This window comes from Canis aureus, chromosome 13, assembly GCF_053574225.1.
Source record: "Canis aureus isolate CA01 chromosome 13, VMU_Caureus_v.1.0, whole genome shotgun sequence".
NCBI lineage: Eukaryota > Metazoa > Chordata > Mammalia > Carnivora > Canidae > Canis > Canis aureus.
In genome coordinates, this window is record NC_135623.1 from 69,636,477 (window position 1) to 69,664,128 (window position 27,652).

At 36.3% G+C, this 27,652-nt stretch overlaps 1 long non-coding RNA gene across 1 annotated transcript; it reads left to right on the forward strand.

Annotated features, from left to right (window-relative positions):
• Nucleotides 1-71: 71 nt before the first annotated feature.
• On the forward strand, nt 72-27,652 carry LOC144281706 (uncharacterized). The gene is made up of 3 exons (XR_013350129.1): nt 72-222; nt 26,027-26,208; nt 27,370-27,652. It is a non-coding gene; the product is annotated as an uncharacterized LOC144281706 (long non-coding RNA).

Below are 27,652 nucleotides of genomic sequence, written 5' to 3' on the forward strand. Positions count from 1 at the left end.
TCCTCCCCATGCAACTTGCAGCAGCACGAGCCCCTGGAGCCCTCAACCGCTGAGAACACCAGGAGCACCTGGCTGACTTGGTCGGTAGAGCATGCCACTCTTGATCTCGGAGTCTTGGTTCAAGCTCCATCTCGGGCATAGGGCTTATTGATCGATCACACTGGTTGATCCTAGAAGGATGTAACTCCGGAACAGCCAGGTGGAAGACTTACATGGGGCAAGGTATGGAGAAAGGCCACGCGCCTTCCCTGCCCTCTCTAGGCCACCACTCTTCCCACATTCCCACATGCTCACCAACATGGCAGCTCTGGTTTCTTATCTTAAAATTGGAATAATGATAGGGAAGAGAGTGTAGGATTGATTACCAGATCAAATACCAAATAAGATAATAAGCTTACCATGTTCACCTGCTTTTACTATTATCACTATTCCTTTTATACCAGCATCTAAGAACTTGTGCGTGTGTATGTGTGTGTGTGTGTGTGTGTGTTGACCAAGATGACCTTAACATTGTCCTTGACTAAAGTTTATCTAAGCTTGTTCCTTACTTTAGGCCCTGATACTCCTTTTTCTTACAGCATGTAACTTAGAAAACTTTTAAGTTCTTTCTCTGTCCCTTTGAGATATAATTTTTTTTTGAGATGTAAATTTTTTGAAGTTTACATAGGTTCACAATCCAGGATTGTCTTTTTCAATGACCTAAGAGCCATCCCTTTGAAATGTAACCATCGAGGCAGATAGTGCTCCCAGATTTGTGGTTGGGTAAGAGCCTAACTTTTGTGGGCTCCTTGCTTCAAGTTGGAAAACTGCCTCTTGTCATGAAGATAAGAGTCAGTTAATTTTTCTTTGGATAAGGCCATTGAGAGAACACGGAGGATTTAAGATTCCCCTATTCCCTTTAAAAAAAAAAAAACAAACTCTCCTGCCCTTTGTTTTGGTGTAGTTAAGCTCAGAGTCTGGTTGCTTGTGCTTATTGCAATTCCCTTGACAGAACTCTTCCTCGCCTGGTTAACTTTATCTGGTAACTGTTTGGTTTGACAGTGCTATGAGTTGAACAAGAATTTTTATACACGTATTTTTCTAAATCTTATAGTCTATAGGGCTTAGCACCTCAGATAACGAAACTATTTGCATATAGACAATTTTGCAGTAATGGATAGCTACGGATATTGATGAATAATACAGTTGTCTTTTTCCCTATTTCACATCAGAACATAGTCTGAAACTTGCACCTTAGTATGTTTTTTAAGCTCTAAATATTTTAATAATTTTTCTCCAAGCAAATGAGCCAATTTATGAAAGTCGCTGATTTAAAAGTAAATGTTTCTCAAGTTTCTTTTCCCTAAATGAATCCGTGGACCCTTATCTCCATACTAAAATGTGTTCAGACTTCATCATTTATACTCTACTAAGAAGATTTCATTATAATAGTAAGATTATGTACCAAGTTGAACTACACTGTTTAGCTTATATATAGTTTCTGTGTTTTCAAAGGTAATTGTTTAGATTTAAAAGATTACCTACCAAACTGCTGAATACCTCTAATTTGCCATCTATGAGGAATAAGTACATATGAGTTAATTTTCAATAATCTTTGTAGTTCTTAATCAGCTTAAATATTATTAAAAGTTGAAATCAAACTTTCATCATATATCATGAATATAAGTAACTTCCTTAGAAAATACTATCTTATTAAATAATTATAATTTAATTTGGAAACTAAATTAAAGAAGAATGTTTTAAGAAGCTGTATAGAAATTTTTGGTAGCAAAAGGACTGTTTTTCCTTTACTTTTATAGCTAGAGGACCTCTAGAGCCAAATTTCCAAAAAATTGGGAAATAATATTTTACAGCCCTTCTAGGTAACCATAAAGCTATGTCCATTGAGTACTTTCTAACACTCATCACGATATATGATATCAATGGAAGAAAAAGAATTCTGTATTTTATATAGAACTATGGGCTAATTACTATTAAGTAACTATTATACAGATTAATTTAGTCTAATACTAGGTTTGCTAATTTAAATATTCCTTGGCAATACAGTATTTTAAATAACAAGTGCTTGATACTAAAAACTTTACTGCCACAAATTTTTAATGTTATAATTTAGCAAAAAAATAACAAAACAAAAAACATGCAACAAATAAAAAAATAGCTATATTTTTTTGTGAAAAATACTTCCTATTGAAGTTTAATCACAAAAAAAAAAAACAGGAAATTTAAAGCCTCAGAAGGAACTCCAACTCTAAGATATAGAAGTTTTAAAATTGTATTTATTGCTAAGTACGAAGTGCTTATGTATTCCCATAAAATACTTTAATACTTAATAGACCAAATGAGATGCTTTTAGAAAAAGCAAAAGGGAATTGATATAGAGAAGAATATGTAAGGGATGGGGAAATAAACAGAGGAGAACGCTGACGCAGGGGCAGAGATAGGGTAAATACTGGTGAGAGACTGTGGTCTACAGGAGGAAATCAATATTCATGTGAACTCATGAGATGCTTTTATTCTGAAAATATTTTTAGATATAATCATGCATAGTTCTGAAAATAATTCAACAATTCATTAAATGCAAATTTTGGAAATCTTTAGTATTTATCCTGAACTATCACCCTAAAATTAAGAAATTATGCATGTCTTATTAAAAATGAGGAATTCGGAGTGCCTGGGTGGCTCAGCAGTTGAGCATCTGCCTTCAGCTCAGGGCGTGATCCTGGGGTCTGGAGTTGAGTCCTCATTGGACTCCCTACGGGGAGCCTGCCTCTCCCTCTGCCTGTGTCTCTGCCTCTCTCTGTGTCTGTCATGAATAAATAAATAACATCTTTTTGAAGCAATGAGGAATTCATTGGCTTATAAAAAATACTTATTTGACCTAAGTTTCAATTTCAAAAATAACAAAAAATTCATTTGAAAAAAAGAGCTAAATTTAAGTGGGCTCGTAATTTTAAATCCCTTTTTTCTTTTAAGATTTGTTTTAGAGAGAAAAAGAAAACATGAATGGGAGGGGCAGAGGGAGGAGGAGAGAGCATCTCAAGCAGACTCCCACTGAGTGTGGAGCCTGATGCAGGGTTCAATCTCTCAACCCTGAAATCAAGACCTGAATGGAAACCAAGTGTCAGACTCTTAGCTGACTACATGAGCCCAGTGCCCTATTTTAAATGCCTTTTTGATATAATAATATCTAACATACCTCTTTTCACATTAAAATATATTTCAAAACTCTAAATAACCTTTATCATTGAATTTTAGAGCCAGAAATAACTGCCATTATTACCTAGTTTAGCAACTGATTTTGTGTAAACATGATTTAGAAATATCACCCAAGTTAATACAATGTACTAATAGCAGATGTAAAACTAAACTAAGAACTTTTAATCCTTTAAAGGTTGATGGTTTTCTAACATTCCATAACATGTAGAAGTCCTGGAGATATTTTTTTCAGGACTGGAGACAAATTATGGTCAAGAAAATCAAAACTAAGAGTATTTTAATTTCATGATTAGTACAACCCAGCCTCCTTTTGTTTGGGATTAGTGAACTAGTTTGCCTATTGGTTCCTTTGTTCCTATTAGTTCTCCCAAGCCACTCGTCACGGGAAAAAGTGATTTCTTTTCAAAAATATAGATCAGTTCACATCCGTTACTTGCTTGAAATTCTCTAGCGTTCTCATCATACTTGGAATAAAACCCAAACTTTGTCTATGGCCTACAAGGCAAGATGTAATCCTGTCCTGACACTTTGACCTCATCTGCCACAAGCGCAGCAGAGGACGATCCTCCGACACCTCCTAGACTCTTCTGAGGACTTCTGATGTATGAGTCACTCCATACTTGCAGTGATTCTAGGAGACGGATATGCTATTCGTCCCACCTGACAGATTAAATAACTAAGGTTACAGGGACTAAATAAATTACCTGATGTTTTGAAATAGTGGAGCCAGGATTTGAGACCTTCTGACTGTAAGCTCTGTCCTCAGGGTCATGCTTGGTTTAGCTTTTTTCCTTTCACTTCTGCAGCCAAGACTTGCTCCTCTTTGGCTTCTTCAGCAATCAAGATTACTCTCTTATCTCAGCCTTTTGAATAGCTTTTCTCTCTGTCTAGAATGCTATTGTCCCAGGTCATTGCATGGCTTCTTTTCATACATTTTTCAAGTATAAGTTAAAATATTATTTATTATTATTAATATATTATTATTATTACCATCATAGACTTTGTCATCTAAATAGTCTGTTTATACCCCCATTCCCATATACAACTCCCAACCTAGCTCCTGATCATTTATTAATTTTAATTTTTTTCTTAGCACTTAACATTTCCTGAAAATGTATTATTGTTCCTTATTTACACATGCAATATTGATAGCTTTTACTAAAATGTATTCTAAAAATAAATAAATAAATAAATAATAAAATAAAATAAAAAAATAAAATAAAATAAAATGTATTCTAAGGATGGCAATTCACTGTTCCATTTCCTCTTCTATACTCTTAGAATAGGTAAGTAAATATTTCTTAAAAGTAATTTTCTTATATTCAGATTAACTTTTGGAAAAATATATGCTTTAGAAAATGACAAAAATAATGTTGGATTATTATTTTGGGAAACTATACATGTTTTATTATAATTATTTCTTCTCCTTCACTCATCTATTTAGATAATTTATTGAATTACCATAAAATTTAACTTACTCTCTTGATTTTAACAATCACTTCTATGTTCCTTCAGACTATATTGTGTTCTTGTTTCCTTCATAGATACTCTACAAAAATAACAACAGGGAGATAAAAGATGTCCCTGTTATTAATACAAGGATTTTTGTCTAAGTTTGATACTCAAGGGATTGCATATGTATTCATAAAGAGTTTTCATAGACATAAACACTGTTAAAATGATATAATTACATGTGGCTACAGGTAGGGAGGTGACTACGTAAAGCAAGAAAAATGCAAAACTGAAATAGTGTTTTGTTTTGTTTTGCTATTCTTAAATATGGAAACCCAATACATCTAATGTTAAACCTTTTATCAACTTCATAACACATTATTCTAAAGCCATGGGGCTACAGAAAAGAAAACAAAACCTCTAAAGAGGTACCTTTGTTTGAAAATGTCATCTTTGAATTGAAATTGGGTTTCCATACCATTGCTTAAAGATGTTATTATTTCAGTATGTTTATGGATTCAGTAGCTGTAAACCAACATAGTGAGGATGAGTAATAAGTAACCTTAAATTGAGAATCTAAAACAGAATGGTAGATATAATTTTATTGTTATCACAGTAACTTTGTGAAATGGAAATCAAGATTGGAAAATGGCAATGCACTATGGATATTCTCTTTTCAAAAGAAATATACTTCTTAAGAGGAGAGAGAGAAGAAAATTTTAGTACTTGAAAGCATATTCCTTCATGGAAATATATAAATGTGAGGGTAGAAAGTTGCTGATAACCAAGGAGAGTAAGACTGAAATAATATGAATAAGGGAATATGCTATGTGCCTTTACAGAGATAGAAAAAAAGATAGTTTTTTAGAGAAGACAAAATTTTCATGGAAGTACTTCAAATAGGCAGCTCTACTGAGAATGTATCTGCTTAACATTTAGTGTCTGAGAATTTCTTCAATTATTTTGCCCATAAATTCTTCTCTCAGAAATCAGAATAGTAAGTTAGGGCAACTTCTCCATATTTAATTCTGACTTATCAAAAGAGAAAAAAAAAATATATATATATATATGTATTCTCAGTGCAATGATGTTTCCATAGAAGTGATGCAATATTTTTGTCTTTTAATTCTTGACAATCATAAAAGAAAAACCATGACATATTAAGATATATATCCCAAATAACACTAAGCAAAGGTTTAAATTGAAAAGTAATGAATCAGGATGCCTGGTTCAGGTTCTGATCCCAGGGTCCTGGGATGAAATCCCATGGGGTAGCCTATGTCTCTGGCTCTATCTCCTTCTGTGTCTCTCATAAATAAACAAATCTAAAAAAAGAAAAGAAAAAGCAAGATTTTTAAAAACATACATACATAAATGTAATGAATCTAAACATTTCAGAGAAAAAAGTAAAGACTGATACTGAACATTGCCCAAAATGGGTCCATGTGTAAAGACTGATGCTGAACATTGTCCAAAATGGGTCCATGTGTAAATCCTTATAGAAAAAGATCCAAGAAAATAATTTCAGAGGGCAACGTGTAGTTTATTCCTCTTACGAAGTTCATTGTATCATTAGCTAATGGAAGGACATTCTAGTATTTATTGCTGAAAAAAAAAAAAACACTAAAAGTCAAAGGTTAAATCTGTTATGAATTAATTTCATTTGTGAATCTGCGACTTAAGAAAGATTTCATAGGGAAACAGCTCGCTGGGCATCAGCTGGGTCTGGGCCATGGTTGGGAGCTGGAACCACCTTTGCTATCACGACACCATAACTCTCATAATTCATGCAGTTGTCAGTTAGATCCCCCCTCCTGGCGCTCTTGCTGGGACGCCAACCGGTGGACTTCCCATGTGGCTGTTGGTTTTGGCACAATAAGGTGACCGTATTTCAACGACGCCCATCCAACGAGTAGAGAGAGAGTCAGTGAGTCTACACGGCCTGGCAGACGTTACACATCCTCGTTTCCATCTCATGCCATTGGTTAGAATTGAGTTGTTTAGGCCAGCTTATATTTAAGGCAGGAGACTTAGATGCCTTCTTTCCATGAGAAGCTGATCAAAGGATATGTGCGTTTTAAATCCAACAAAGACGCTTTGAATTTTTTAAGACAATGAAATCTGTTTAACTTAGCATTTTCTGAATTTTTTTTGCTCACGGTTTTCTCTGAGACGACACTAATTAACATCTTGAAGATACTATTCTAAAAAAAAAAATCCCCTTAAGGAAGCTATTCTTTCAAGTACATAGTATCACTCTAAGTTTATTTGAGCAGCAGGAACTTAATGGATGGGATTAGAGTGACCTGCAATGCATTTCTAAGAAAAGCTCAGGCACACAAAAGTCTAAAACTATGCTCACATTTTGCCCATTCTGTAAAGAAGTAAGTGATGTTACCTTTTCCTTTTACCCTTGTCTTCAATTTAGTGCTCATCCATCTTTTTGCTATTAGTAAACCTTTAATATGTTTGAACAAAGCGGACACGGACGCACGTATGACTGGCAATGTGTTCCTTAAATAGGAAATAAGATCTATTGAGTAAAACAGCAGAAAAATCTTTAAATCATTCATAGGTCCATCAGTCTCTTGTTATTTTATAAATAGATATGTTTAGACCAGGTGCACTGGCTTGGAGACCCTAATGCAGGGGACTACAGAGGAGAGACTTCACCCCGGTAATATTTTACATCTTTATCTGAAAAGGAAGAAGAGGCACCTAGACTTGACTATGTCACAAGTTACTATTTTTATAAAATATGTTAGGTAGCCTGGACGTTTACCCGTGAGGCATTTTGTAACTCTCCCAGGAAGAGATGGGTTCCTCCTTTGTGTTTCCATAACATCTTGAGTAATTTCCCATCTCTTCAAAGAACCTTTTCCTCATTTACTTTTATTCCTGTCTGTATCTTCATCTCCATACTGGCTTTTTCCTCCCCAACCTAAATCTGTTTCTACCATATTTAAATGAAAATGAAATATCTACAATATGCATTTTCTGCTTACCATTAAATCATTTTGGTTACAAAGCAATGTATATTTTGCAGACCTTGTACTTTTGCAGATCTTTGTACTGATTGGATACAGTACAATCATCATTTTTTTCTTTGCCACATCATTGAAACTCGTCCTCCCCACCACTGAAAGTGTCCTTCTTAGGAAATGTAATGGTTACTCTCAAAATTTTTTATCATCTATCTTTTCTGTTGCATTTGACATGGTTGACCACAACTTTCTTCTCTTTTCCTGCCTTCTGTTAATGTTTAGATATCTCCAATCTCCCAATATAAATATACAGTATATCCAAAATCTGTGCTGTTTTTGAAATTTCATATCTCAGGAAATTATGCTTTAATGCTTCTAGTTTTCCCAAGAATATCTCCTAAAAACTTGGAGTCTTTCTTGATACCGTCTTCCTGTCACCTACCATTTCCTACCAGTCAGGAAGAATAATCAACTCTTCATCTATATTATGCCTTAATTTTTTTTATTACTTTCCCTTTATGAAGTTAGGGTATCACTATTTTTTTTTTGCTGTGGATTGTTAATAAAAAAAAATCTGCTTCTAATATCTCACTTCCTTCTGTCAAGCTCTCTCTATTCACCTAACTGATTCTAGAGAGAAAATCTTTACTTGCTGAAAATCACTGTCTACATCATATTGACAAACCTGCCATTTCCAGAACTCCATAATCTCTTTTCCTTCTCTGTTTGACATAATACCTCATCTACTGCAAACACTCTCCTTCCCCCCTTTTACCCGATAAATTCCCTGCCCTTGATGACTGGACTTAAAAATGACATGCTCTCAGAGTTCTCCCTACATCACTCCCATCTATATTATTAAGAGGCATTGATAATATGGTTTTATATTATCTTCTTGAGATATTTCAAGTATTTATTTCATAGATTCCTTGTAAACAGATTCCATAGTTCTTATTTTCCTAACCATAAATTCCAAAATGTATTTGCTTAATGAAAGAATATGGTTAAACAATAAAGTGTCACATTCTAATGTAATTATTTGTTCAATAAGTCTCCTTCACTTAATCACATTTAACGTACGAGAACCATGTTTTGTTTATTTATGATCCCAGTACACAGAATATAATGTGCACTTTTTAAACATATGTGGAATAAATGACAAGTGGAAAGGCAACATCTTGGAGAAAAAAAAATAAAGCAACTCTGAAAAGAATGCCATTAATAATATTTTATTTATATTTAAATTTGGGTAGATAAGATCAAGAGGATGCTGGCAAAGCATTCGTCCTGTAAAAATGCAAAATACATTCTTTTTTTAAAAATACATTCTTTTATTTTTTTAAAATAATTCCAATATAGTTGAGATACACCATAGTTTCAGGTGTACATATAGCGACTCGGCAGTTCCATGCATCACCCAGTGCTCATTACAAGTGCGTGCCTTGATCCCCGTCATCTATTTCACCCATACCCCCACCCACCCACCTCCCCTCCGGTAACTATTGATTTGTTCTCTAAAGCTAAGAGTCTATTTCTTGGTTAGTCTCTCTTTCTTTTGCCTTTGCTCCTTTTATGAGTGAAATCATATGGTATTTGCCTTTCTCTGACTTATTTCACTCAGCATAATTCTCTTCAGTTTCACCCGTGTTGTTGCAAATGACAAGATTTCATTCTTTTACATGGCTGAATGGTATTCCACTGCATCTATGTACCACGTCTTCTATATCTCTGCATCTGTTGATGGGCACACGGGCTGCTTCCATAATTTGACTATTGTAAATAATCCCACTCTAAACATAGGGGTGCATGGTTCCCTCTGAATTCATGGTTTTGTATTTTTGAGATAAATACCCAGTAGTGTGATTACCGGATCATAAGGTAGTTCCATTTTTAAGTTTTTGAGGAAACTTAAAACTGTTTTCTGCGGTGGCTGCACTAATTTTTATTCCCATCATCAGTGCACAAGTGTTCCTTTTCCTCTACATCCTCACCAACGCTGGCTGTTTCTTATGGTTTTGATTTTAGCCATTCTGACAGGTGGGAGGTGACATCTCATTGTGGTTTTGATTTGCATTTCCCTGATGATGGATGATGTTGAGCATCTTTTCGTGAGTCTGTTGGCCATCTGAATGCCTTTAGAGAAATGTCTGTCCATGACTTCTGCCCATTTTTTAGTTGGATTATTTGTTTTTTGGTTGTTGAGTTTTATAAGCTCTTTATATGTTTTGGGTACTGACCCCTTACTGGATATGTCATTTGCAAATATCTTCTCCCATTCTGTAGGTTGCCTTTTGGTTTTGTTAATTGTTTCCTTTTCTGTACAGAAAGCTTTTTATTGTGATGAAGTCCCAATAGTTTATTTTTGTTTTGATTTCCCTGGTCTCAGGAGACATCTATAGAAAAATGTTGCTATGGCCAACATCAGAGATATTACTGCCTGTGTTTGTTTCTAGGATTTTTAATGATTTCATGTCTCACATTTAGGTCTTTAATCCATTTTGAGATTACCTTTTTGTATGGTATAAGAAAAAGTCCAGTTTCATTTGTTTGCATGTTGCAGTCCACTTCTCCCAACGCCATTTGGCAAAGAGACTTTCTTTTTCCTACTGAGTTTTCTTTTCTGCTTTATCAAAGGATAATTGACCATGCAATGGTGGGTTTATTTCTGGATTTTCTATTCTGTCCTATTGATCTTTGCATCTGTTTTTGTGCCAGAACCATACAGTTTTGAATACTACAGCTTTGTAATGTAACTTGATATCTGGAATTGTGATACCTCCAGCTTTGCTTTTCTTTGTTCCTTTAATTTTTTGAGGAGATATTTAATTTCATCCCTGTGCATACTTGTTTCACTGGCTCACTTTTTCTGTGTTACTTTTGCAATTTAACACTGGATTTACAAAAAAGTCACGGGAAATCTGTCATTTGGTTTTATTTCGCTTAACAAATAAGTTCTTCATAATGATATCTCAAAAAGAATGGAAGAGAATCAGTATAAATATGAATAAACTTTGGAAAAAGTTACTGTATTACCAATCAGAAACACTTGCTTCTGAAAAAGCATACTAAATGTTTAATGTAAAATTTAAAATGTAATATGTTAGGTAAAATAATGTAAGACTCTTTAAAATTCAGAATGAGTCTATCCCTAAAAGTATTTTATTTTATTAAAAATGATAATAAAATGCCATTTTATTAAAAATGCCATGTGTGAGACTCAATTTTATTAGAAATAGTATTTAATGTTGCTACTGATATAAAAAATGGAAAACAAATCATTTACATGGAAGTCCTGTGTCCATGGAAGCTTTTTTCTTATTTATATTCCCCTCAGTATGTAAGGCTTGATCTCATGCAAGGCTTGATCTCATGGCCAAAGACCAAGACCTGACCTGAGATCAAGAAGAGTCTGTATCTTAATCACTTGAGCCACCAGGAACCCTGTGGTAGCTGTCTTAATTCCTTAACTCTATACCAAAATTAGAACTCAGTAAATTTTCAGAATTTTTACTACTTTACAGAAGAAATTATCATTCCACCTAAAATCTGTTGTAGACCTAAAAGTACAAAAGAGGGAATTCATTCTGAGAGAGTAGAGCTTTTCCTGTGTTTTGTTTCTTAATATGCCCAAAGAATCTGGAACAGTGCAGGATGCTTAATAGCCACATAATACATATCTATTGAATCAAAATATCTGGTTTGAAAAGATAGTAATATATGAAGTGACCATCTAACCATCTAAACTATTATCAATGTCAACGAGGAAATATAGCTATATAGCTATATAACTATATATATATAAAACTATATAACTATATATATATAACTATATATATATATTTCTCTTATTATCTGTGATCACTCATATCTCTATTGATACCACATTCAGCTTCATTCACAAGAGACTGTTAAATGACCAGCCTATAAATTTAATTCATTTTCAATCTATTACAAAAAATCTATTAAAATTTAATAGTAATGTTTTTAAAAGTAATAACCACAAACACTTTTGTCACCACCCTAAATAACCACAAATATTTTTATGATGTCTAAGGACATGCTAGCTTTTCTCATTCACAAAACATGTGACATAATAAATATTTTGGAGGAAGGAGGCTTAATTAGGTAACATAAACACAGGGTCTCACATCACTAAAGGTTTGCACTGCCTCTACGATGTGTTGAAGCTCATTTTGGCAAAGGTTAAGGGGACCCATGAATAATCCTTCACTGTTTAGAAAACATGCTATTATCGTGCCTTTTTGTCTTTGGTCTCTTTGGTGCCCTTAGAGGGTAATCTGAATTCCTAAAGCAAGAAAGTCAGACTTGATTATTTTTCTAGCAACATTAAACTGTGCAACCACTGATCATAAACCTACCACAGGTCCTTTGCTCAGCTCTTTCCTCTAGAATGTCACTTTCCTTCAATTTGTTCACCTCACCCTTTCAATTCATTTAGGTCGATTGTCAAGTGTCAGATCCTTAAATAGGTCTTCCCTAGTCAATGCATCTTCCTCACCCCTGCTTTATTTTTTTTCATAACACTTATTGCTATAGAAATGTATGTATATTAATTTATTTTACTCTCTAACAATAGAATGTAAGCTCCATAGGGTCAGAAGCTTTTTCAATTATTTTTGGTGCTATATCCTGAATAGTTTATTAGTATGCAGTAAGCATTTTATCCATAGTTTTTAAGTAAAATAAGACATAAATAAACAAGAGGATAGATTAGGCATGAGAAAATTGGGTAAATCTTCACCAAATTAGGAGGGACTTTAAGAAATAGAATCTTACAAGATTCCATTCCAGCAAGAAGTAACCAAATATTGATTCCCTATATATCTTTACGGAGACCAAGTGGAGTACCATTTCTTAAAAGAGCCCTTTCTAAGTAAGGGAGAGAGAAGAATTTATCCCATAGCTTCTTGCTAAAACCTGCCTCCCATTGGTCAGTGTTCCCATGGGCATAAAGTACCTACACACGGCATGTCAAAACCTCTGCAGGCGGTCACTAGCGAAGCCGGGGCTTCTGCGGGTCCCTTCTGGCTGATGCTCTGCTGCAATGGACTTGCCTTGTTGATCAGTGCGGCCAATTTGGGGCTCTTAACCAGTGGCAGTAGCAGCAGCAGTAGTGACCTGGGTTCTTGGTCACTTTAAGCTTCTGTAGGATCATAACATAAAATATTTAGGTTCTTGTTAGGTTCAGACTGAAATACGATAACTTTTTTTCTCATAACAGCTTCTCCTCATGCTCAATTTCAAACCCAAGTTTGACTGAGTAAGATATTCCGAAAATGTGAGTTAGTGATCTGACCTCCAAACGATAAACAGATTTTTAAGGTTCATAACTATGATATGCGATCCAAGAGTTCATGACAGGCCAAACATTCACTAGTCTAAATCTCTAAGATAATTTGGCTTCTACAAGTGTTTGAGTTACATTAGTTTATCAATTCCATAGCCTTGGTCACTAAATGTCCACTTTGTGGATTCATTTTAAGGAAATTTTTATTTGCCTACTGAGGGAATGTCCTCTCTAATCTAAGACTGGCTCTTCACAGAAGAAGCGATAAGAAGTAAATTGCTAAATATTTTGGAAAGCATTAGGAAGGTATAATTACAAAGGTTTGAAACAGAGGGTTTGCTAATTATCTTTAATTACTGGTGTGAGTTAAGTAGTAAGCATTGAGGAGGCGGCCACCATGTACTCAAACCTACCTACTTATCATATCTTGTTTAGTTGTTGAATCCAATGAAGTATAAGCTCCATTAAGACAAAGAATGCCTCTATTTTATTCATCCATTATATTCTAGGTCCCTAAAACATATTTATTGTGAATCATTAGCTCCTTAGAGGCGGTCTAAATAAACACCTCTTTCCTGCTCATTTTGCCAATCTAAATAATGTTGTCCATCCTCAGTTTTGTGTTCTGATTTCTTGTGCAAACACATATATATTTTTTTAAGATTTTATTTTTATTTAGTTTATAGAAAGAAAATGTGAGCAAAGAGGGGTGGGAAGGTTCAGGGGAAGAGGGAGAGGGAAAAAATCCCAAAGAAACTCCTTGCTGAGTTTGGAGCCCAACTCAGGCTCAATCTCACAACCCATGAGACCATGACCTGAGCCAAAATCAAAAGTCCACTGCTCCACCGAATGAGTTTCCCAGGCCTTCCTCCATCTTTTTTTTTTTCATCTTTTTTTTTTTTTATATATGTGTGTCTTCTTTCTCCCTCTCCTCTTCTATGTAAATATGCAAATATACACATATGCCTATACAAGCATAATATATATATAGTATATGTTCTACAATATACATGTCATATATATGGATGTATATATTAAGTTCCCCCAATTAGAATAAATACAAATTATTATTTAATGCATTGTGGAGTGATTAATACTAAGATTTGTCTTATGACCCAAAGAGTCGTCTTTGAATTTGAATTTACCCATTTCAATCTTGGGTTTCTTTTTTCAGTGCAAACACACTACATTGTTTAAAAACAAAACAATGCTTGGATAAAAATTTGTTACTGACATGACAGGAGTTGTATCAACCCTAAAAATTAAGTCTAATAACCTAGATGTAAGTGAAAATAGACAGATTAAACAGGGTCTTTAACTTCTCTCTTCATAATAATCATCCATAAATACTGTCCAGAAAAATGTCCTTGGAAATGCTTGGTCTCTGGACTCTGACAGACTTGAATTTGAAATGTGATCCACTATTTTCTTGTGATGAAACTTTAACAAATGTTGAATCCTTAGTTTCCTCAACCAATAAACAGATATATTTATTGGACCGCATTTTCAGTGATAGTGTGGGATCAGATAGAAAAATCATGTGGTATACAGTAGATATGCCACATTTAGATATTTATACAAAAGACACAAAACCATCAAAGTATTTATACATAATTTATTACTTCTTTTGACACTCTCCATTTGTGAAATCCTAGGTCATTCTCTTCTCTTAAGTTGACTTTTCCTCTTCTGCAGAAGAACAATATAAGGATGATGTTGAATTTCCATGGCTGGGAAAAGAGTCTGTATACATAAACATCTTTTTAAAAATATTTTATTTATTTATTAACGAGAGACACAGAGAGAGAAGCAGAGATACAGGCAGAGGGAGAAGCAGGCTCCCCATGGGGAGCCCAATGTGGGACTCGATCCCAGGACTCCAGGATCAAGACCTGAGCCAAAGACAGACACTCAATCACTGAGCCACCTGAGCGCTCCTACACACACATTTTAAATGAGAATGTTTCCATTTTTAAAAGTTTGGGCAGAGATCCCAGAAGTGTGGAAAGGTAAAATGAATGCTACTTTTCTTAAGTCATAGTGGATAGAATATTTTGAAATGGGTCTGTGACCCTTTGATGTACCTACATACTGTATATCAAAATCTCTCGAGGCTGTCACTAGGGAAGCCAGGGCTTCTGTGGGTCCATTCTGGCTGGTGCACTGCTGCAATCAACTTGTTTATTATTCAACTCAGAACATAAATGAGATTTGTTTGATAGTTGTAGAGATTGGAGAGCATGAATTTATTTCAGAGGAATTGCCTGTCTACCGTGCTTTTGGAGATAAACCTATAACACTTCAAGCTATGAGAAGGAAATTTCAAGATAACTACTTGTGGACTTTGGCATGTTGTGCTTTGGAGATGCAATAGTCCAGGGAATGATATCTGACTCGCTTTTGAAATGTCTAGCTTGGTATTTGTTTTGGGGCTGAAGAACAGGAAAGGATGCTTAAGAATTCAGGGGCCATCCTCCAAAGTAGGACCAACTATGAACTATTCTGAAAAGAACCCCACACCAGAGGTCCTTGTTCCCAGAGGCTAGTTGATACCAGCAGAACAATGTTGGCATGTATATTTAGATAAGAAACCAACGTCTAGGTTGTAAGCATCAATTAGAGGTGGTATTTTCTGCAACAAATAGCAGTCCAGCAGTCCCAGGCTACAATAGGAGATGGAGAGAAAAAGGTGATCCTGTGCCTTGATACGTACAGGCTCCCTAGGGAGAAGGAAGACCAAGTTAGGGAAGAAGGATATTCAGAACTGAGAGTGTAAGCATTTTGTTGTTGTTGTTGTTGTTGTTGTTGTTGTTGTTGTTGTTTACACAGGACTGGACATTTTATTTTTTTATAAATTTATTTTATTTTATTTTATTTTTGTTTTTTTTTTTTTGGATTCAAAAATACTTTTTTTTTTATTTTTTTAATTTATTTTTTATTGGTGTTCAATTTACTAACATACAGAATAACCCCCAGTGCCCGTCACCCATTCACTCCCACCCCCCGCCCTCCTCCCCTTCTACCACCCCTAGTTCGTTTCCCAGAGTTAGCAGTCTTTACGTTCTGTCTCCCTTTCTGATATTCGCCACACATTTCTTCTCCCTTCCCTTGTATTCCCTTTCACTATTATTTATATTCCCCAAATGAATGAGAACATATAATGTTTGTCCTTCTCCGCCTGACTTACTTCACTCAGCATATATAAATTTATTTTTTATTGGTGCTCAATTGCCAACATATCAAATAACACCCAGTGCTCATCCCATCAAGTGCCCCCCTCAGTGCCCGTCACCCAGTCACCCCCACCCCCGCCCACCTCCCTTTCCACCACCCCTTTTCGTTTCCCAGAGTTAGGAGTCTCTCATGTTCTGTCTCCCTTTCTGATATTTCCCACTCATTTTTTCTCCTTTCCCCTTTATTCCCTTTCACTATTTTTTATATTCCCCGAATGAATGAGACCACATAATGTTTGTCCTTCTCCGATTGACTTACTTCACTCAGCATAATACCCTCCAGGTTCCTCCACGTCAGAGCAAATGGTGGGTATTTGTCGTTTCTAATGGCTGAGGAATATTCCATTGTATACATAGACCACAGCTTCTTGATCCATTCATCTTTCGATTGACTCCGAGGCTCCTTCCACAGGTTGGCTATTGTGGACATTGCTGCTGTGAACATCGGGGTGCAGGTGTCCCAGCATTTCCCTGCATCTGTATCTTTGGGGTAAATCCCAGGCAGTGCAATTGCTGGGTCGTAGGGCAGGTATATTTTTAACTCTTTGAGGAACCTCCACACAGTTTTCCAGAGTGGCTGCACCAGGTCACATTCCCACCAACAGTGCAGGAGGGTCCCCTTTCTCCACATCCTCTCCAACATTTGTGGTTTCCTGCCTTGTTGATTTTCCCCATTCTCACTGGTGTGATGTGGGATCTCAATGTGGTTTTGGTTTGTATTTCCCTGATGGCAAGTGATGCGGAGCATTTCCTCATGTGCGTGTTGGCCATGTCTATGTCTTCCTCTGTGAGATTTCTGTTCATGTCTTTTGCCCATTTCATGATGGGATTGTTTGTTTCTTTGCTGTTGAGTTTAATAAGTTCTTTATAGACCTTGGATACTAGCCCTTGATCTGATACGTCATTTGCAAATATCTTCTCCCATTCTGTAGGTTGACTTTAGTTTTGTTGACTGTTTCTTTTGCTGTGCAGAAGCTTCTTATCTTGATGAAGTCCCAATAGTTCATCTTTGCTTTTGTTTCTTTTGCCTTTATGGATGGATCTTGCAAGAAGTTGCTGTGGCCAAGTTCCAAAAGGGTGTTGCCTGTGTTCTCCTCTAGGATTTTGATGGAATCATGTCTCACATTTAGATCTTTCATCCATTTTGAGTTTATCTTTGTGTATGGTGAAAGAGAGTGGTCCAGTTTCATTCTTCTGCATGTGGATGTCCAATTTTCCCAGCACCATTTATTGAAGAGACTGTCTTTCTTCCAGTGGATAGTCTTTCCTGCTTTGTCGAATATTAGTTGACCATAAAGTTCAGGGTCCACTTCTGGATTCTCTCTTCTGTTCCACTGATCTCTGTGTCTGTTTCTGTGCCAGGACCACACTGTCTTGATGACCACAGCTTTGTAGTACAACCTGAAATCTGGCATTGTGATGCCCCCAGCTATGATTTTCTTTTTTAATATATTCCCCTGGCTATTCGGGGTCTTTTCTGATTCCACACAAATCTTAAAATAATTTGTTCCCGCTCTCTGAAGAAAGTCTATGGTATTTTGATAGGGATTGCATTAAACGTGTGAATTGCCCTGGGTAACATTGACATTTTCACAATATTAATTCTGCCAATCCATGAGCATGGAATATTTTTCCATCTCTTTGTGTCTTCCTCAATTTCTTTCCAAAGTGTTCTGTAGTTTTTAGGGTATAGATCCTTTACCTCTTTGGTTAGGTTTATTCCTAGGGATCTTATGCTTTTGGGTACAATTGTAAATGGGATTGACTCCTTCATTTCTCTTTCTTCAGTCTCATTGTTAGTGTATAGAAATGCCACTGACTTCTGGGCATTGATTTGTATCCTGCCACGCTACCAAATTGCTGTATGAGTTCTAGCAATCTTGGGGTGGAGGCTTTTGGGTTTTCTGTGTACAATATCATGTCATCTGTGAAGAGGGAAAGTTTGACTTCTTCTTTGCCAATTTGAATGCCTTTTATTTCTTTTTGTTGTCTGATTGCTGAGGCTAGGACTTCCAGTACTATGTTGAATAGCAGTGGTGAGAGTGGACATCCCTGTCTTGTTCCTGATCTTAGGGGAAAGGCTCCTAGTGCTTCCCCATTGAGAATGATATTTGCTGTGGGCTTTTCGTAGATGGCTTTTAAGATGTCGAAGAATGTTCCCTCTATCCCTACACCCTGATGAGTTTTGATCAGGAATGGATGCTCTATTTTGTCAAATGCTTTCTCTGCATCTAATGAGAGGATCCTATGGTTCTTGTTTTTTCTCTTGCTGATATGATGAATCACATTGATTGTTTTACGAGTGTTGAACCAGCCTTGTGTCCCAGGGATAAATCCCAGTTGGTCATGGTGAATAATCTTCTTCATGTACTGTTGGATCCTATTGGCTAGTATCTTGTTGAGAATTTTTGCATCCATGTTCATCAGGGATATTGGTCTGTAATTCTCCTTTCTGGTGGAGTCTTTCTCTGGTTTTGGAATTAAGGTGATGCTGGCCTCATGGAACAAATTTGGAAGTACTCCATCTCTTTCTATCTTTCCAAACAGCTTTCGTAGGATAGGTATGCTTTCTTCTTTAAACGTTTGATAGAATTCCCTGGGAATCCACCGGGCCCTGGACTTTTGTGTCTTCAGAAGTTTTTGATGACTGCTTCAATTTCCTCCCTGGTTATTGGCCTGTTCAGGTTTTCTATTTCTTCCTGTTCTAGTTTTGGTAGTTTGTGGCTTTCCAGAAATGAGTCCATTTCTTCTAGATTGCCTAATTTATTGGCATATAGCTGCTCATTTTAATGCCTAAAAATCATTTATTTCCTGAGAGCACATGAAAATATAAAAGTTGATGAGAATATGGTCCATGGACATGGGTAAAGATATTTACCTTTTTTGCTGTAATATATACAATTCTTTTAGTAAATATTTCCATGAACTTAAATGCACCATAACATTGGAGTTGAGCAAATGGACTCAGTTATGCTCGCTTTTTTTTTTTTTTTTGAAATTGACTTTAGCACTCATCAGGTGAGCTAGGATTTCAGGAGCATGATGTTGAGAAGGTATCATAGATAAGGCCTTGTAATTCGTAGTAGGCACTGGGATGAACCACCCAGATCTCTCAAGGAAGGACTTGTTGCCCAGTAAGAAATACATTCAGTGGACATCTCCTTTGGAGACTGCCTCAATAAAAGAACCACTTTGTCCAATGTTACCCTCTTCTCATAAAAGCCTATATCTGGACTGGTAAAATGGTACAGCTACTTCTACCTACTATGGAAAAATCTGCTTGACAACAATTGGTTTGGGGCTGTCTACCAGGTTGACCAAAGTTTTTTTCAGGTCTACATTGTACTTTAGCTTCTTTCTTTTATTTCCCCTTCTTTTCATAGGTACTGATCCCTATCACCATGTAGTCAAATATGTCTCAGTACTTGCTTCTAGACAACCCAACAACAGTAACATATTTAAGATGGGGTTTTTACCTGGATTATTTGTTGGTTGGCTGCAGTGAAGATTCTATCAATGACACAGGTGAAGCATAGACAGACCTCAATATAAAGTGACAATCAGTTATAAAAATCATTCACCGGCATGACTTTTGATTAATATGAGCTCAAGCAAATAGTTGCTCCAATTGCAGTTGTGATGCCAGTTGTAGTATTTTCTTCCTGCAGCAGTCTTGTATGACCCCGGGTAGGTGATATGAGCCAATGATTTGGTGGATAAATTATTTTCTATCCCAGTTAGCAAAGAGGATAAGAAGCACTTTAAATTCACATGGAAAGGAAAAAAATAAATATCTACAGTTATTTTCCCAGACTGTATTAACTCTCTCATCCCCTAACATAATAGAGTCTGAAAAAAAAAAAAAATACGGGCTATCTAGACATCCTGCAATGTATTACACTAATCCATTACATTAATGACATTATACTGACAGTCTGGATGAGCAAGAGGTAGTGAGCAACCTGAAGTTATTGGTAAGACACATGAGCTCCAGAAGTGAGGGATAAACTTTATAGATCTGGACAGATGCATACATTTTAGGAGTCCAGTGGCATGTCTAGATATGCCTTCTAAAGTAAAAGCTAATTATTATATTTTGACTCTCCTAGCATGAAAAGGATGAATATTGCCTGTTGAGTCTCTTTGGGTCCTAATTCAGCATATTCCATAGGTAGGAACACTCTCTGCTCCTCTGTGACTGAGTGACCTGAAGGGCTCCCCGCTTCGAGTGGAACACAGAGCAGGGAAGAACTGTGCAGGAGGCACAGGCTGTGTCTTAAGAAACCCTGCTACATGGGCTACATGGATGAACAGACCCTTGTAGTGTAGGAAGTGGTAAAAGAGATTGGTTCTAGAAAGAGAAAAGTGGAGTCTCTACTCACTGTCTAAATTCTTAACCATTCAGAGGAAATACTGGATAGCTCTCTTTTGACATCAAGCATCTTCATATCAGGCTTTACAAGATTCATGGAAAGTGGGAGAATCTTAAACGTCATGGTTCCAACATTGACAGGGATCATAAATAATATCAGTAAGTCCATAGAACTACTCACCCAAGGTAGTGAGATTGGACAGATTGTGATTCAAAACAGAGAAACCAAGATACGACATTAGTCTCTTGAAGCAGTACATATGCCGTTTTAGAAGATTATTGTTATATTCCTACAGACAATTCTATTTTTAAAATTGGCAGATTTGGGAACAAATGAAGAAATTGTGATATTAAGTAATTTGGCTACTACCACATGTCTTGTTCTGAGAGTTCTTCGTACTGAGGATGAATTCTCTTCTCATGTTTAGTCCTGACACTCTTAGCTCTTGACTTAGAATCAGGTCACAGTCTGTACCCAGTATCCCAGATGGAAGTATTGATCTGCAGTGTTCAGTTGTGTCATCTCCAGAGTTTTTTAATCCAACAGATGATGTGACAAATAATGATATTCCCCAAAAGGAAGAGAAAATTTTGACATATATGCAATTTTTAAACATAAAAAAAGAAGAAAAACTATGGCTAAATGTCAAAGACATAATGTTGACCAAAAAGTAAGATAGTATAGTATACTTTATAAGTTCAAATTTATAAAAAATATTCAAAAACAGGCAAGACTAACAAAATGAGTGATATAAGTCAAAATTGTAGTCACCTCAGGTTGAGGAAAAGTTGGGGCTTTAAGATGAAGGAGAATGAAGGAACACTTTAGAAATAGTCTGTGTCTTGATCTTGGTGATAAATACATGAGTGATTTCACATGTAAAAATGCATAAAGATATACAGTTAAGATTTGGGCATTTTATGTATGTCTCAAAAGTATTGAAGATGAAAAAGTAAAAACAACGACCTTAGGAAAAAAAAAAAAAACAGTGGGCCTCACACACAATGAAATATTGAAAGATACTGGGAATTTGTACTTTATCAGGTCACATTTAAGACCAGTTCTGCACACTGGTCCCAGACCTAATTCCTAATGTCCGCCATTCCCAGGCAAACCATTTATGAGGTTTTTTGAGTTATTTTTTAAGTTAATGCTATACTTAGGATAAAACCTCATTGTGGCTCCAAAGTTATCATACATAAACACTCTTCAGCATAAATACTTAAATATTTCTCCTAATGATTATGCCTAGTTATAAAATAAATTAGTTATAATCTTGCCTTTTTGAAAACGCTTTATTTTCCCAATGAAATACTTATTTATCTGCTTAATGATTGGCTATTAATTATAAATATTAGATTTTCATATTAAAATGATTTTATACTCAAAGCAGGGATCTTCTTCACGTAGTGAATTTTGGTATATGAAGATTAAGACTTAGGATGTTCATGCACATAGCTGAATTATAACTGGAAATGAAAAGCCACTAATGAAATTTCTGGCTCACATCCTTAGGAACAGAAACAAATTTGGTAGTTATGTGACAATATCTCACTCTTGACACTTTTGCCTCACATATTGAATGTTTTGAGCTATGTGATATAATTTTATGCCTCTCTTAAATCTCCAAACTAGTGTCTTAATTCTGGAATTAAATAAAAATTGGTAGTATAATCCCCTGAATCGGAGGCAAGGAATGGAGAAGTGAGTGATTTTAAATAAAAGGAAATGTTAATTGTACGATTTTGGGTTTTTTGGTATGTTTACAATTCGAGTGCCTGATCATTCTATTTTTCAAAAACATTGACTCTCACAGATAATTAATACAATTTAAGTTTTATTGTTTTTTAAGATTTTATTTATTATTTATTTATTCATGAGAGACACAGGGAGAGAGGCAGGATCCCCAAGGGGAGACCGATGCAGGATCACGCCCTGAGCCAAAGGTGGATACTCAAGCCACCCAAGAATCTTGAGTTTTATTGGGTTTAAAGGAATTTAACTAGGTATTGTCCCATTATATATCCAAAGACAGCCATTAAGTATTTAAATCTTATTAAAAATGTACCTTACTATATAGGTGTCTGTGAATAATTGGGCAGCTTTTCACTGTAGCGGAATACCAAGAAACCTTTTCCATCACCTTGCTATTTTAGCACCTACGTAACAATCTTCTTCTAACCTGCACTTTTAATTTTTATTTTCTTAATTTGCATCTATTAAACTGTCTAATTTAAATTCATAGTTTTTCATTAAAAAGACTTAAGCAATGATACAGGAAAGGTACTCTTGGGGACTTTCTTTATTCAATATTTGTCACCTATGAATTTCATCCCGTACTAAGTCTTGGGTAGAAGTTCATTCTTAGCTATATATTTCTATAAGTGCAAATACATTCCATGTAAAAAGAACACCAGATGTTCTAAAATTTATTTCTGTCTTAAATTAGCACTGTGATCACTCTTAGAATAACACTAGAAATTATATACATAAATATTGTGAAGAGGGGCCGGGCCAGTTGTAGGCTTAAAGACTTTTTTTTTTTTTTTTGGTATATGTCCCACATCTACACTGAACACCAACAATTGTATGTAGTTTGCATCTACTGATTTTTTTCACCTGTGCCTTTATCTGTAAGCTATTTTGAGCTACTTATTTTTTATTTATACATATATTCCTACATGCTGATTTTTTATCTATCTATATGTACATACATACATATACACACTTTCATATATATACTTTTTAGATAGATATATAGATACACATATCTACACAAACATGCATGTACAGGTATACAAATACATATATTTATACACTTTTTAAATTAAAAGAGTATAATATTAGTTTAAGGGTACAATATAGTGATTCAACACTTACATACATGCTGATTTTATATAGTCATTCACAAATACACACAGATGTTTTACAGATATATAAAAGTTTGGTTTTAATTTATATGTTAGTAAAGATGACATTGACCTTGACAAGAAGATAATAAAAGTAAAGTTACAATTTCTAAAATTATTTTTTTAATGATTTTGTATTTTTTCAAGATTTTATTTATTTATTCATAAGACATAGAGAGAGGCAGAGACACAGGCAGAGGGAGAAGCAGGCTCCATGTAGGGAGCCCGACGTGGGACTCGATCCCAGGACTCTGGGGTCACGTCCTGAGCCAAAGGCAGGTGCTAAACTACTGACCCGCTCAGGCAACCCACAATTTCCAAAATTCTAATATTTGTTACTTATCTAAATTTAGAATATTAAATTTACTTTGCCTTCTGTATGCAAATATTGTGCTCATGTCTAGGTGTGATAAAATAGCATCTTTGTCTACAAAGAGGTGTAACCGTGAGGAACTTACACTGTAGAAGAGGAAATCTGTAATATCCTTTTTGTGTACATTTTGAATTCATGATAACCCACTGCTGTGCTTTTGTGGCTTCAAGTTGGGAATGCCGGTAATAATTTTTGCAATATGTAGTCTAGTCTAAGTAACAAGATTTGATGAAAACTGAATCTAGGTGTTCTAGAAAGATTCCTTATTGATAATTTGAAATTGGAATTACGAGGTCTTATATTTACCTGTACCTTAACAGGACAAGTATAAATTTAGGACCCGTGATATAGCCATGCTCTCCAAATAGTGAATGTTAAGAAGCAGAGAACTGTGTTCTGAGTAATCAGAGAAATTCTCACTGAGCTTTCATACTAGAAGGCAAGAACTTTTATCACATAATCATAAAATCAATCATCATTAAAACTTGAGAGCTCTTATTAAAAAGAGAGAAAGCGAGAAGCGTGCTGGACATGCTGACGTGCTAGTTACTGGAGGGTGTGATGTAGGCGCTCAGCGTGTTCCTCTGTGAAATGGATGGGTTGGTCCCGCGACCTCTCTACCTTTCTTCCTAAGCATTCTTTATAGAATTGCTAACCCAGTGCTTAGGCCGTGTGATAAAATGTAGTTCTATATTACATATAAATAATAATATGCACAAAAATAAGTTGGATGCTATTATACTTTTTGGCCTGTTTTATGTTAACACAAACTGACATATTTTGACTTAAGCAATACTTAACTATTTGGAAATGTAGGTGTAAGTAGAGGATAAGGTGCTGATAAAGATGCCGTGATTTACTGAAATGAAAATTATTTTTTTATTTGTTTTATTTAAATGGCACTTGATGAAATGAACATTATTTTTTGTTGAGAGTTTTGAGAAATAAATTATATATATAATATATAAAATATATAAATTATAATATATATATATATTTCCTAAGCGATATGTGGAATATCTAATAAACAGAAAGGAAAGTGTTTTAAAAGTCTGAACCCATTCTTCACTTACTTACTGGGTTGGAATCCGACACTGCACCGAAATTGAAGTAGACTCCCAAGCCCGCAGTCAGGTTGTGCTTCTGCTTTCTCCATAGAATCCCAGCCCCTTGGGAGCATTTTCCTCTCACTGAGCTACATCTCAATCAGCAGACAATTCGCCGCGGAGACTCAGTTTGAATTCTTGCTTCATCTAGTCACACTCAATTGAACCTAGAGGCCTGTGATCATTAAAGGCTGCTGCTCTCTCCTGACAGCTTCGTGGAAGCCGTCCAGAGCTACTCAGTATCCGAATTTCACATTCCCTTGAAATTGGAGCTGCACACCGTGCAGTGCTGTGACCTTTTCCTTTTCTTTCCCCCTCTGCGGTTTGAGAGGTACAGGCACATCAGAAAAATTTCACTGAGGACAATCACATAATAAAAGAAAAAAAATGATAGGAAAGGTCATAGCATCAGTGGAGATTAATTTAGTCCAGGTAGGCAGCTCTATCCTGTGTATTATTAAATGTTTGGGATTCGGAGATTGTGGGAGGTACTGCTTTTGTTTGGAGTTATTTGGGTGGAAATATTTGAATATTAGAACTGTTTGCTTTTATTCAGGCAAATGTAAGCTCCAGTTTTCGGTGGGTTTGTTGGGTTTTTTTGATTGACAGCTCAGAGAACCAGTGTAATCTATAAGCAACTGTCCTTAATTGACTTCAAGCTGTGACTCAGCTCACTTCGAATGACGTCTTCCATATCCCTTGTTTTATGGATGATACCCTATCTTCTAAACCAAATTAGATTTTTTTTCTATTTCTAAGTTATGACCTAGTGGCCCAAATAGCTATTAGTAGTGCACCCTTGATCAATTCCCATGTAAGCAAAGGCGAGAATTTACTACAGACCCAAAAGCCCCTTCTTAGATGGGTTCGTATCCTTGGACACTACACAGCCTGTGTATTTGTAGTGGTCGTTTGGGGCATCAGTGAAGAATAAAGCTGAGGGAAAGATGGAGATGGAGGGTGTGTGTGTGTCCCTGGAAGGATATTTAAGAAAAATTACTAAAGGCTAAGGATCTAATCCTCCCTAACTCAGTTAATAATATCCCATTTAGATGATCATTTCCCTTTCTAGGTGGATGAATGTGGGCACCTGGATTTGCAAATGAGTCTCCTGGGCTCACAGGAAAGAAGAGGGAAGAGAGCAAAGGAAGAGAAAGAGGCACAGGTGTACTGGTCCCGGCACTTGTGTCCCCAAGCAGGATACTCACCGGAGGCAACCTCTGAAAGACAAGCGATGATGGTTGAGGATTTGGGGTGAGCTGCACAGGAGGATCACTTTGAAGCCAGGTGTCCCCACTGTGAGGAGAGACTGGCGATCCTAATGGCCTGGGAAGGATCGCAAGTCTGAGACTGGAGACGCTTTGTGGGTTACAACAGTAGGATGCCCGGGTTCCGGCAGGAAACTGAAGGATTAAAGAAGAGATCTATTCCTTGACCTTTTCCCCCAAATCGTTGATGGGCTTGGCCATCCATCCATAGCTCCTGATGCTAAATGAAGGCCAATTGCACATGACCAGGACAGAACAAGGCAGACGCTGAATGCAGGGTCTACAGAGCAGAGGCCAGGAGCAAAATGTAGACTATATATGGAAAAATTGCTTAATTTCCTGAAAAGAAAATACTTTCTCAAAATTCAACTTTCATTCACTATAACACCAAGGAAACATATAGTGAATAAGAGCTTTACACATGATGGGCTTAAGTCAGGCAAGGAAAAAGGGTCTTTGAGGAGCTGGCCTGGGGTGGGGGGAGCAGTAGGGCCGATGCTATTGGAGTCAGGTCCCTTAGGGAGACAAAGCACTTCAGCAAACCCATAGAGCAGTGCAGGAATCGCACGAAGATAACTGGGTCTCATAGCTGACCTAAATCTGTAAGTTGAGTTGTAAATAAATTCTTACAACTATTTTCTGAGCTCTATTTTTCTGAGTCTGCTGAGACCAGACTCTAAGGTGCCTGTAAGGGGACTGCATGCTGGTTCACCTGCTGGCTGCGTCCGGATCACCTGGGGCAGATCGATACTATGGATTCCCGGTCCTTACCCAGAACCCACGCCACCGGGATCTCCAGAAGGGGAATGCGCAAATCTGTAGATTTAACGATTTCAGCAGTTTTCTCAGGATAGAACGCACAAGGGCGCCATGAGAGGACAGGACAGGACGGGACAGAGCAGCTAAAGGTGATGATGTGCAAAACCCACATCTACCCTGCAGGCAAAATGCAGGCCCAGAGTCTCCGACAGACCACCCAGGAGGACCTTCCAAACCTTGTCCTCAGAGTGGATAAAGTCAGTTCCTGAGCCACACTCTTTCTTCTGTGTGATTTAATCCTTTTTCTGGTGTTCTAAAAACACACACAAACACTATCCCTGAAGGTGCTTTTGTACTGAGATAAATGTGATGCTTTATTGATTTACAGGAAAAAATAGCTGCATTGGAAGAAAGGCAAGGAATAGGCGAAGAGAAATAATATCTGGACCTCGCGTGATATTTTCTCAACTTATAAACCAGGTTTTCCAACATAATATGCATTCATGCTAACGACAACCCGAGGAGGTTAAAGAACCATCCTTCCATTCACTTTGTGGGCTGAACTGGGACCCTGCTTCGGTGGCTTGTCATTGGAGAAATATGATTGGTGTCCCTACACCATCTGTCATCAATGTAGACAATTATTTCGAATTAATAGAAACATAATTGAA